Genomic DNA, 11,782 nt, shown 5'->3' with positions numbered 1-11,782 from the left:
GAATTAAAATAAATAAATAAATAAATAAATAAATAAATAAACAAATAAACAAATAAATAAATAAATATCAGAGTGAAAATGGGGAATGAATCCAGGAGCAAGTGAATCAATCAACCCTGGAGACTAGTATAATTCAGAACTTACTATTTTATGATAAATACACATATACATGCATACACACATACATACAAAGTCATTTGAAATAGGTATGTATTATTTGCAGCTGAAAAGATTTCTGAAAAATACACAGTACAATATACAGATGATCCTATATAATAAAAGCATAGTATGCAAATTGTCCCCTTGACCAGAAGTTGTCCAGGGGCCAGGGCCATCCGGGGGAAGGGACGGAGTACCAAGCCAGCAGCCAGCAGCCACTAGGGACCCTACCAGTGCACGAATTTCATGCACTGGGCCTCTAGTGTCTTAATAAAACTGTATACCTGAAATCTATATAATTTTATTAACCAATGTCATCCTAATTAATTCAATTAAACCAGAAAAAATAAATAATTATTAATTAAAAACACTCTTGTTACCTGATGGACCTTCATGTCTTTGCTGCTTGAAGAAAGAAAATGCCTGACTAATACACACACAGAAAATGTAATATCTGCTAAAGTTTCTGTAAACCTAAACTGTGGTAAATATAGTCTATTAAAGTTTATTTAAAACATGCAGACATTAAACATTTCCATACTTTTTATATGTTCTAGAATAGCTTCCCTTCCTTGTCTGCCTGATAAAATTCTATGTATTAAAAGCTTACTGCTCAAAAAAAGTATTTCCTCAAAAGATATTGTTTATCAAGTATCTGGCATGCAGGTAATAGGCTCATCGAAGACAATATGAATGTGAATGATTTTTCACGTTTTAAAGACCTATTTTTCCGTGGTAATTAGCAATTGAAAGCTATCTACACTAATAAAAGACAAAGATGCTAATTGACCATACCTTCGCTATGCCCTAAGCCACGCCAACCAGCCAATCAGAGTGACTATATGCAAATTAACTCAACCAAGATGGCGGCCCGCAGCCACAGAGCTGGAGCAAGCAGGTGGCTTGGTTGCCCCGGCGATGGAGGAAGCCAAGCTTCCCGCCTGACCTGGCTGGCTGTGGCCTCCGCTCAAGGCAACAAAGTTTCAATTATAGAAGTTAAATAAATCCCAGATACCTGCTTCCAGCCAGCCTCCACTGGGAGCTTGGGTGGTTAGGGGTGGTGGCCAGCCTGCAAACAGCCATCAGCCCCTCCCAGGATGGCCACACACTCATGGGGTGAGGGTCCCTGCTGGGGGGCTTGGCCAGCCTGCAAACAGTCATCAGCCCCTCACCCAGGATGGCCACATCCTCATGGGGTGAGGGTCCCCATTGGGGGGCTTAGCCAGCCTGAAAATGGCCCTCAGCCCCTCACCCAGACTGGCCAGGCACCCCAACAGGACCCCCCACCCTGAAGGGGCTGTGCCAGCCTGGAAACAGCCATCAGCTCCTCACCCAGGCTGGCCAGGCACCCCAGCAGGGACCCCCACCCTCAAGGAGCTGTGACCAGCCTGCAAACAGTCATCAGCCACTCACCCAGGCTGGCCACACCCTCATGGGGTGAGGGTCCCCGCTGGGGGGCTTGGCCAGCCTACAAACTGCCATCAGACTGGCCAGGCACCCCAGCAGTACCCATCAGCCTGCAAACAGCCATCAGCCATCAGCCCCTCACCCAGGCTGGCCAGGCACTCCTATATAATAAAAGGGTAATATGCAAATTGACCCTAACAGTAGAAAGACTGGGAATGACTGGTCACTATGACACACACTGACCACCAGGGGGCAGATGCTCAATGCAGGAGCTGCCCCCTGGTGGTCAATGTGCTCCCACAGGGGGAGCTCTGCTCAGCCACAAGCCAGGCTGATGGCTGCCAGTACAGCGGTGGTGGTGGGAGCCTCTCCTGCCTCCTCAGCAGCACTAAGGATGTCCAACTGCAGCTTAGGCCTGCTCCCCGCTGGCAAGTGGACATTCCCTGAGGGCTCCCGGGCTGCCATAGGGATGTCTGACTGCCAGCTTAGGTCCAATCCCCCAGGGAGCGGTCCTAAGCCAGCAGGTGGTCATCCCCCGAGGGGTCCCAGACTGCGAGAGGGCACAGGCCGGGCTGAAGGACCTCTCCCCCCCACCCGCCCCCCGCACGAGTGCACAAATTTTGTGCACCGGGCCTCTGGTTTTCATATAATATGAGTTCAGAGTTTTTGTATTTTCACTTGAAAACTTGAGTACCCCTGGGCCTCAGGGTTCACGAGAATTTTGTTTTTCTTCCTCCTAAAGCTAGATCTCCTCTAGAATCACTGTCTCCCAAAGAGCAGCTCTACTATGAAACTCAAGTACTTCATGTAGGACTTCAAGAAGTCCTTCAGATTGAGTCTTATATTAATGTACATTTGCCCACCACAGTATGTGTGCTACCTTAGCACATTTCCTCATCCTACCAGTATGTCCCGAGAAGTATGTCCTCTATTAACAGTTAGTTTTATGGACTCTGATAGTTTTTATATATCTGTAAGCCATGCTGGAGTAGAAAGAACTTGGACTTTAGAGGATGACAGACAGCCTAAAGTCTGAATCAACCACTTCCAGCTGTGTTACTTGAGGGACATTCCGTAGCATAACAGAGATACAGTTTCCACTTACATGAAATGAGAATGATTATATACTCTTTGCAGAGTTGTTGTATGAAGTAAAATAACATATAGATTGTCTAGTGGAGAGGCTGGCTTGGCAGGAAGGCATTGCTACATAAATGTGTTGAGTAAATGAACTCACAATCCTTCCTTTTCCCACCGGGACCTTAGGGAAACTCTCAATTAGGAGTGATAAGGGCAGTCCCTCCTGTGGTCTCAGCCCAGATCCTTTTCCAATGACCATTGTTTTCTGATCCAAACTCTGCTTTGGGATCTCACATAGGTTTCACTAAATCCGGGTATTTCCCAGAATCTATTCTTATATACCACTTACTAGATGGCTTTGAAAGTTCTGTCTGCTATGTTTGAAGTTTAATTTAAAACAATTCTTGCCCTAACCGGTTTGGCTCAGTGGATAGAGTGTCGGCCTGCGGACTGAAAGGTCCTAGGTTCGATTCTGGTCAAGGGCATGTACCTTGGTTGCGGGCATATCCCCAGTAGGGGGTGTTCAGGAAGCAGCTAATCAATGTTTCTCTCATCGATGTTTCTAACTCTCTATCCCTCTCCCTTCCTCTGTGTAAAAAATCAATAAAGTATATTTAAAAAAATAAAATAAAACAATTCTTGCCCTAGCCCATTTTGCTCAGTGGATAGAGCATGGCCCTGTGGACTGAAGGGTCCCAGGTTCGATTCTGATCAAAGGCACATGACTGGGTTGCAGGCTCAATCCCCAGTGGGGGATGTGCAGGGAGGCGGCCAGTCAATTATTCTCTCTCTCTCTCTCTCCCTCTCTCTCCCTTTCTCTCCCTCTCTCTCCCTCCCTCCCTCCCACCCTTCTTTTCCCTTCCTCTCTGAAATCAATAGAAAGATTTTTTTTTAAAAAAAATTCTCACTGCTTCAGTTAGAGACAATTCATATTCTGAATTTCCTATGATATTTTTACTTCTCTCATTTTTCTGTATTAGAGGATAATTAACACCTCTTCAAGAAATGCAAGTGAGTTTAAATGTAAACAGTTCAGTAAGTGCCCTTTGCTTGTACATGAATGTCTTTCATAAATTTCTGTAATTGGGGGTGGGTAGTAAAAAGAGACCTTCCAACTTTTGTTGGCAATTAAAAATAGTATTTTCAGTGTTAGATACCCCCTAAAAATTTCTTCTGTAATACTGTAATGACCTAAAGCTATTTTTTGTTTCTTTTGTTTACTTTATATTCATTGATTACAAAGCTATTTGCAACAAAATACTACTTTGCTGAAAATTTACCATTTATCTGTTCCATTTCAGCATCATGAGCATGCACTCTGTCCCTAGGCAAAGGCTGTTAGCATCACATATCATTTGTTCACCAAACAAAAGTTCAGTCAACACCTACTAGCTTCCAGGAATTGTGCCTAGTGATGGAAATACATTGGTGATCAAGACAAAGATCCTTTTATAGAGCTCACACTTCCTATCCATGCCTTTATTCTTGGTTAATATAATTATTATATTCCACTGGATTGTTGAAAAAATTGTAATAGGTTACTGTATTTAACAAGTATCTCTACTATAAGTACCACAGGTCACCTTTCTATTGACAAGAGGCTGCCCAGACAAGTTCACTGAAGACAGGGTGATTGATTTTAAACTTAGCTTGCAGTGAATGGTAGCTCTAATGATGACAGTGAGGCCACTGAGACCATTAAAGTGAGCAAAATTATAAGATTAAATCTCCCTTTTAGAAAGATCACTCTAAGTAGGATAGCCACAACTCTGTAAGCAGTGAGAAGTATTTGGGAGGATATTAAATTGAAAATCTGCATTATGCCCATAGAAGTGAATGAACTCTAAGACAGTTGTTGTAGGAAGAAGGAGGAAAACACAGTATATTTATGAGATAGAATTAATAGGACTTGCATGTTTTTGTTTTGTTTTGTTTTATGCTGAAGTAAATAAAAAAAAGGAATTAAAGCTGTTGCAAGAGTTTCTGGGTCCAGTAACTAGATGAATGGTGCTCTGCACCAGTGTGGGTTTGGGATTACTGGTGGACAGTGAATATTGTAAAAAAGATTAAGGTTCAGTCTAGACTTCAGATATGGCAATCATTCTGCTCAGTGTCACACATATAAACATAAACTTGTGCAAGAAAGTTGGGTTAACAACAATAAACAATCTTGACTACTTTAAAGGAATGATAACCAGTGAATAAAATATAAGTAAATAAATATATCTAATTTGTTATTAATGTTTTGTTCTCCACTAATAATACTGTATAAATAAACTTAATATTATTTCTCCAGATATAAAGGTTACTTATAAGTCTCAGTTTTAGCTCCATGTTAATACCGAATGTCTTCCCTGGTACTTGGCATAATGTTTGGCACACAGGTAGTGTATGTGCCTCCAATATTCATGTTTTAAGTAAATAAATAAAATGTACACTAGAAACATCTGCACAGCAAACTATTTTATAATGAAGGTGACCCTTGTGGCATAGTATTCTTTTTAAAAAAAAATATGTTTTTATTGATTTTTAGAGAGGAAGGGAGAGGGATAGAGAGATAGAAGCATCCATGAGAGAGAAACATCATCAATCAGCTGCCTCCTGTACGCCCCCTAATGGGGATCAAGCCTACAACCCAAGCATGTACCTTGACCAGGAATTGAACCAGTGACCTCTTGGTTCCTGGGTCAATGCTCAACCACTGAGCCACACCAGCCAGGTGTCATAGTATTCTATATAGTAAATATATTACAAAGTGTTAATATATTTAGCTAATTATATTTTGAATAATGTCATGCAGTTAATTTATTTTTAATACCAGAGATGAGATTCTTACTGGGTAGGCAAATTAATTTTAAAAAATCTTATCTTCATAACTAATGTCACTAAAATTGGGAGGGAATTTAATAGAGGAATAACAAATTAATCTAGATGGCAAGGAGGTAGAAAAGGAGATATACATATGCATATGTAATTTTCATTATACATAGTATAAGTCTTATGATATTTATTTCACAAAAATATATACATGAGAAAAACTGTACTATTGTCCATAATATCCTCCTGTAGACATTGTAATACAGGAAAATTTTGTTTAAAAAAGTCAAACAGGTAAATCACAGAAAACATACTGCCAATGGTTCTTTCTTGATGGAAAACATGATTAACCTCATACATAGCAGAATTAAAACTATGTGGAGATACAATTTTTATCTGTAAGACTGGCAAAAATCTAAAAGTTTAATGAGTAATACTGAGTTTGCTGTGAGGAAAAAATACACCATATTTTTGGTGGGAGTATACATTAGTATAACTTATATTGTGGAGATTTTTGTATTATCTATCCAAATTTCAAATATATACCCTTTGACCCAACAATTTCATTTTTAGGAATTTATCCTGTGAATATACACTCAGAAAAGCAACATGAAGTATGTACCAGATTATTCATTGCAGCAGGTTTATAAAAACAAAAAAAAATGAAAAATAATGCCCATCATTAGGGGGTTGGGTATTCAATAAAGTAATTAAATAAAGTGTAGAATAAGCTTACATTATTTGGGGTGCTTTTTAAAAAGAAAAATAATACAAAGTTACAAATAAAAATTACCTATGTTAAGTGAATACTTGTTTAGAATGAGAAAAATCACAACAACTACTACAGCCTTAGAAATTGAGGTTGTCTTCTGAGGTCGTTAAAGGCGATTGAGTAAACTGAGACCACTATACAATTCTTGGCAATGTCCATCTCTCTCGAGGCCTTTGAAGCAAGCGGCGCTGATGCCGAAGCTCACTTAGGTCTATAGCAAATCTATTCAGGATGATATATACAGTAAACTAATTTCTAATTACTGTCAAAATTTTACTTAATTTCTCAACATGTATTTTAAATTTATTTTTTGAAATGTGCCAATACAGATCAGAAATCTCAGGTATATCATGAACAGGTAGTAACTTCATTAAGTTTACCATACTTATAACAAAGTTTTCTGATAGCACAAGCATTATATTTAGTGTTCATTTAATTATTTTAATTAACATTGTGTTCTTAAGTCATTTTTATGATTACTGAAATACCTATGTATGTTCAACATTATATTTCAAATCATTTAAAAGATCTTTGAATATACATGAAAAAATATCCACTTCCCTTCTCATTAAAAAAAAGAAAAAGAAGTTTAATGCTTTCACCATTAAGGACTGATGTGCCTGTGTCCAGTTGCTCTAAACTAGCTTTGCCTAAAGGTATTTTTTTTTCATGTGATGAGGAAAAGATACTTTAGTGCATTTTGAAATAAAAATCCCAGCCTCTAATAAATGCCTAAGCAGCCAAGCATTAAAATTAAATTCAAGGATAACTCAAAGCTAGATAAAAATTCCACATCCTTCAACTTTTTAGCTCCAAATATGGTTTTACAAAGTGATATTGAAAAGAAAGTTAAATATATGATAACTGACAACTTAAAACTAATACCCACTCTACTTTCCTTTTCTTTTGTGAACTGCCAAAGCCAAGTTCAATAGACAGCATTAGATGGATCGCAGGTCCAGTACAAGCTTTGCAAGCCTAATCAAATGGGTGTAAAAACATATATTAAAAAGATGAAAGTGCTTTGCTTTTATATATAGCAAAATAAATCAGTGAAAAGCTGAAAAAAGAAGTGAGATGTTCCACAGGGGCAGGTTAAGTCTGATGCTAATGCTTACTTAAAATGGTGACAGTCTGAAGGAGAGAAGTCTTGCTGGGCTGCTTTAATTTCTCCCTGGAATAGCTCTTGCCCAACCTTCTGTAGCACATCAAAGTCTCTGGAGCTCAATTAAAATTGGATTATATTGAAATGCTCCATCTATGGGAACTGTGTGCTCGCTAACACTTTTCCCTCAGTAATACTCCAGATGACAGTTGCCCATCCCAATTTAAACAGTTGTCATAGAGACGGTGAATGGCAGAAGCTAACAATACAAAGGAAAGGTAAGGGCTAAGATTTCTGTGAATGAGGACCTTGCTTTTTTTTCAGCAACACTGTTTATTACACCAATGAAAAGTAGAAGAGATGCAAATAGTATTACATTTGTATCTTGCATGCGAATGAAAAGATAGCCAACAGTTGCACTAAGTTTCTGTCAACATATATGGTCAAATGCTTTCTATCTGGGCATGATCTACTTAGTAAAAATTAAGATCAAATGTTTCTCCCACTGGAAAACAGCTATCACAGACTATGAAGGTAGACTATAGCTAGCAAGTCTGTAACTAAAGAAAGAATAATCTCTTGGATAAAGATTTTATTTTTCTTTTCAATAGCACAGCTTTAGAAGTTTAAATTTGGGCTTGAAAATGATAAATCATGACTCTGTATGCATGTATGTTTCAATTGCACACCAATTTTTAGCAAATCCAGTTAACTTTAAAAGGGGTCCTATAACTGACTAAGAAACATATTTCCCTAAATTTGATTTTGAAATTTATATCTGGTTTTAGTTAGTATGTATTCTATATTCTTCTATAATTTTTCTTCCTGACATCAAAGCCTATAAATGCAGGTGGAAAACTCTATCAGCTTCCTCAAAGCCCAAGAATGCAGATATTTAGAACTGCCCATTTCTGACAGTTCTAAGGAGTGATGCACTTCAGAGTGTAGACTGCTGGTACTGATACTATGTTCTCTATAGATGGCACATTTCTGGCACTACAAAAACTCTTAACTTTCTTGTAATTGGCTTGTTACAAGTCTCAAAGTTGTTTTCCTACCACTGTGCAGATCACCATGGCAATAAATGAGCTAATGCTATTTTATAGAGCATTGCACTGTTTTTCCTTTTAAGATTTCAATACCTGTGGTTCTTTTTCTCTTGGGAAGATTATCTTAGGATTTTGAAGCAGCAACAAAGGCGTGCACAAAGTGTAGGTCAAAGGGGAAGGAAACAAAAATGTGTCAGGAAAATCTAAAAACTGCACAGATCAAAATTTGTCAAAACAAGGCCCTGGTTTAAACCAACAAGAAGTACCCCTGCAGCTTGGACCTTGACAAGGCACAGATTATTTATGTATGTATGTATGTATGTATGTATGTATTTATTTATTTATTTATTTACTTACTTATTTTTAGCTCAGCTGTAGAAAACACCATCTAATGAACCTGTCTGGGGCGGCTGTCCCCATCCTGTCAGGCATGTCAGGAAATGACAAGCACTGGGGACAGCCGCCGCCAGTCATAGACAGGCCTGCCAGCTGGAGAGTTCAGCCCCAATCTAATCACACCGCCAGAAAATAACGTTCACGCTTTCAGCTTGACAGGATGGACGTAAGGAAAAAAAATTAGGACTAGAAACAATGCTTTTTGTTTCAATTACATATCATTTTTACACAATAATTAAAAGAACTCTACTAACACATGCAATCCATGTTACTTCGTATTAATGCCAACAAAATATGTCATTATTAGAGAGAAACATATATAATGTGGAAAGAGAGAAAAAGGAATATTCAGACTACCTCTGTCTCTTTCTGTACATTGGCTCTATCATATTGGAAATTTAACATTGTTTTCAGTTCAGTTTATTGATATCATAATCACTTATCATCAAAGAATTTTCTTGTAAAGATCACCAGGTAACAGTTGTGCTGTTTTTATTTCCCATGTTCTTAGAACCAATATATGTATGAAGAGAGTAACAGGATAAAATTAGTATTTTCACATAGCTAGAACATATTTTCTGCCCCTTGTGGTGTTAAAAATAGGGCCATCATAAATAAATATAGCCTAGTGAGGATATTACAAGTCAGATCATGTTTATATTATATAACTTGACAAAAGGGACTAGAGAGTGAAAAGTTGAAATGAAAATCACTCTGATTAAATAATTTATGTGAATCAGACAATTGTTTAAGTGTCATATAAAGATGTTCACTTTACATGTAACTATTCAACCCAGTCACATTGAAATCACAGTAAGTAAACAGAATGCAGTAACCAAGACTGAAATATGTCCAAACAATGGTTATTATCCTTGCTCCCTGAAAAAGGACCATGAGATCCTAGTAAACACAAGAGAATAGGACTCAGTTTTTCTATCCTAAGATAATCAAAATGAAGTAGACATGCATTTAAAATTTTATGTTTTCTTATACAAAATACATGTTTCTAACATATAATAATTTTACTCAAGCTTTCATGTATAATTTTATTGGTTCGCTCAGTACTGCTTTATTGCTGCATTATTTAATTCATTTCAGTCATGTAGGAGGAAGGAGAGCTATGGCCTACTGACCTCAATTTTCACTTTAAGAAACAAATTTCCTTTTTGCAAACTAAGACCATTTTTCTCCTGTCAACCTTGTTTTAAAATATTAACCTTATTCGCATTGCGGTAAATATTCATATTTGTCATCCAGAATTGCAACTTTAATCGAGTTATAAAGTTGTTTTTGTTCTTAGTTTATCTATCTCAAAGAAAAATGAAAAATGAATATTTTCAATGAACTATCTTTGTAACTGTGCAAATGCATTTAAAAGAATGTCTTCTTTTTTTGTTTGTTTGGCATCAACTAACAACTAGAAAGGGAACAAAAACAAGGCAAATAGAGTCTAACTTTAGGTTTTCATGACAATACCTACATATAATGTTTCTGGAAATCTATGTGATTGGTGTGCTCTTCTGTTAAAAGCCATCAGAAAGGATATACTCATTCTTGGAGTAAAATTGTTGGATGTATAAAAACTGTGGAAGTTGAGTAGGAAGACTAAATTGAACATGATCAAATTATTACAATTTCAAATTCCTCAGTATTTTATGCATTCATGAATGTATAAGATACTGTGGAATTTCTAGGGAAATAAGGAAGAGAATGGAATTATGATGTAGTACAACTTGTATATGTAATATTTTATGTCATAAAAATAATGGCAAAATTTTACAGTATGTTAAAGTTAAGTATTGGGTGCATGGCATCAGTTATATTACTCTGATTTTTTCTATTGATTTTAGTATTTCATAATAAGATAATATAAAATATTAACAAAACAGATTATATGCACTAAATATATGCATTTATATATATCTCTATCTAAATAGATTTTTCAGAAATTTTCAAATATTTAATTTCAATTAATTATCACAAGATCACTGTGAGATAGGTAGGGAAAGAATTTTTATTCTCATTTTACCAGTGAGGAATAAAAGACTTAGTGATGTTTACTGACACTTCCATCAAGGTCACAAAAAATCTGGATGCTGCCAAAGCTGAGATTAGAACCCTTGTACCCTACCCTCATAATTTCCCTATAGAGTACGCTTTTCCATAAATATGGGCAAGTTCTCTCAAATTTATTTCATTAAGAAAGTATGATCTCTATAATCATTTATATATGTCTTTGTAAATGTTCAAGGATTTGATATACACTAAAGGCACTAAAGCAAAGTAAGTAAGTATATTAAGGAATAACACTTAACAGGCTTTTATGGTAACTCATTTCTAATAAACATTAATTTGCTTGAAATGTTTTCTGAAACATGGTAGGCACACAAAAAGACTAATAAATTTTGTGACTCAGCATAATTCTAAAAAATGACATCAATTTTAGTTCTTTAGGTAAAAATTAAAATGGGTCCACATCAAGGATCAGGATACATTGTGCCCTCCTTTATAACACTGTCTAGATAAAGCCTCCTCATCGTTCATCCAGGAAGTCTGTTCTCAATCCCCTGCATGCTGATTAGAAATGTCCAGATTAGTGCCTGCTGCTCTACCTACTTAACAAATGTAAACAAATCTTTATTTAATAGAGAGTTGTTTTATACTTTTCTATGATATATAAATCAGTAAGTTTAATTATAAAATTCACATTTACAAGCACTAATTAATGTCATTTTTAATTATCTAATCTAATAAAAAAGAAACATGCAAATTGACCATACCTTGCTATGCCCCAAGCCACGCCCAGCAGCCCTTCAGAGCAACTATATGCAAATCAACCCAACCAAGATGGCGGCGGGCAGCCACGGAGCTAGAGCAAGCAGGAGGCTTGGTTGCCCCGGCAATGGAGGAAGCCAAGCTTCCTGTCTGCCCTGGCCAGCTGTGGCCTCTGCTAAAGGCAACAAAGTTTCAATTATAGAAGACAAATAAATCCCAGAT

At 36.9% G+C, this 11,782-nt stretch overlaps 1 protein-coding gene and 1 long non-coding RNA gene across 6 annotated transcripts in view; both read right to left on the bottom strand.

The window, feature by feature from the left end:
- The window catches only part of NBEA (neurobeachin), a 776,030-nt gene that overhangs the window by 202,477 nt on the left and 561,771 nt on the right, over positions 1-11,782 (bottom strand). The window lies entirely within an intron of this gene.
- LOC106724232 overlaps positions 7,020-11,782 on the bottom strand; it is a 14,957-nt gene continuing 10,194 nt past the window's right edge. Inside the window, exons 2-3 of the long non-coding RNA XR_001359973.1 lie at positions 11,417-11,420; positions 7,020-7,031 (exon numbers count right to left, since the gene is read on the bottom strand). This is a non-coding gene — a long non-coding RNA (uncharacterized LOC106724232). The remainder of the gene's footprint in view (positions 7,032-11,416; positions 11,421-11,782) is intronic.

The sequence above is a fragment of the Myotis brandtii genome, unplaced genomic scaffold (assembly GCF_000412655.1).
Source record: "Myotis brandtii unplaced genomic scaffold, ASM41265v1 scaffold77, whole genome shotgun sequence".
Classification (NCBI taxonomy): domain Eukaryota; kingdom Metazoa; phylum Chordata; class Mammalia; order Chiroptera; family Vespertilionidae; genus Myotis; species Myotis brandtii.
The sequence above is the reverse complement of the archived record's forward strand: the minus strand, read 5'-3'. Positions and strand labels throughout refer to the sequence as shown.